Genomic DNA, 1,493 nt, shown 5'->3' with positions numbered 1-1,493 from the left:
CTGCAGCAGAGAAGTTCCTGCTGCTGAGAAGTTTCTGCAGCAGAGAACGTCCTGCTGCTGAGAAGTTTCTGCAGCAGAGAACGTCCTGCTGCTGGGAAGTTCCTTCTGCAGAGAAGTTCCTGCTGGTCCTCAGAGCCAACACAGGCTTCCTCCAGAGGTGCTACTGCACCCAAACAATGGTGAAAGCAGAGAATCGGTAAGCAGAGACAGTAGTTGCTTAGGGGGACCAGGACCTCTTAGGGGTCCCATCACTAACACCTGATGGCCCCTTACACAATTGTAGACTAGGAAATGTAAAACATACTCTCATATAATAAGTTTCTAACCGCAATAAAGATCTTAAAAGAACCATGTATGTGAGTATTTTCAATGGCGTAACGTCACAACAATTTGGTATCCATCGTCGCTATCACGTTGTACGTAACGGTTATGCTCTGGATTACCCATAATTTGAAGTCGTAGCGTAAAAAAATAAAATACTCAAATACATTGATCTTTATTGTGGTTTGAAACATATTATATGAGAGTGCTTTTTACCAACCGTCTAATGAACTATACACAGTTATTAGCATAGTAATTAAAAGTACCACTGTCTGCTCTGCTATCGGTGTCGTGTTTAAACGGCTCAACATCATGTTGAAATCTGCCATGTGTTGGGGTATAAATACAGTCCGGTCAGTCAATCTAATACCAGGTGGGTTTAAGAGAATCTGTCCGCACCAATACATCTGCAAAGAGACGTCAAGTCCACAATTGCGTAGGGGACCAACCAGATGTCAGTGACGGGGCCGCTAAAAGGGTCAGGGCCCCTAAGCAACTGCAGTCTCTGCTTACCAATAGTTACGCCATTGAGTATTTTATTTTTTTCACTACGACTTGGAATTATGAGATAAGCATCTCCCTGAAATGAGTTTTTGGAACTTGGGATGTCTGTAACATGTGGTGGTGTGCGCGCGGTCACCAATGGTTTCATTAATGGTGCGCAGTCACTATTTTTCCGTGTGTTATGTTTGATCATATCCTACTACTGAGAATTGCATAACTGTATCTTCTTGGCCCATTCATGGAACTGCTGCCGTATTCTGAACCTTTATCACGTGTTGTACTTCCTATGGGGCCCACCCAGATAATGTTGCTTATGGGCCTATTGTTGCGTCGTTATGCCATTGCACCCAAACATGTTACTATAACTGTACTTCATCATATTTTAGTCAATGGAGAGTAAAAAAGCATTTATTAAAAAGGATACTAAAGTACCTCATTCAATTCTATTCAGTTTATTTCTATAGCACCAATTCACAACACATGTCATCTTAAGGCACTTTCCAGTTCTCCAGATCATCCAGTCAGATTGATTCAAAGTTTTCTATCTAAGGAAAACCAGTTAATTGCATCGACTCATTGACTGTAAGGCAATCCCTCACACTAAGCATGCTTGTAGCGACAGTGGAGAGGAAAAACTCCCTTTTAACAGGAAGAAACCTCCAGTAGAA

Source organism: Cyprinodon variegatus, unplaced genomic scaffold, assembly GCF_000732505.1.
Source record: "Cyprinodon variegatus isolate N-32 unplaced genomic scaffold, C_variegatus-1.0 Scaffold417, whole genome shotgun sequence".
NCBI classification, from domain to species: Eukaryota; Metazoa; Chordata; class Actinopteri; order Cyprinodontiformes; family Cyprinodontidae; genus Cyprinodon; species Cyprinodon variegatus.
Note: the sequence above shows the minus strand (reverse complement) of the source record.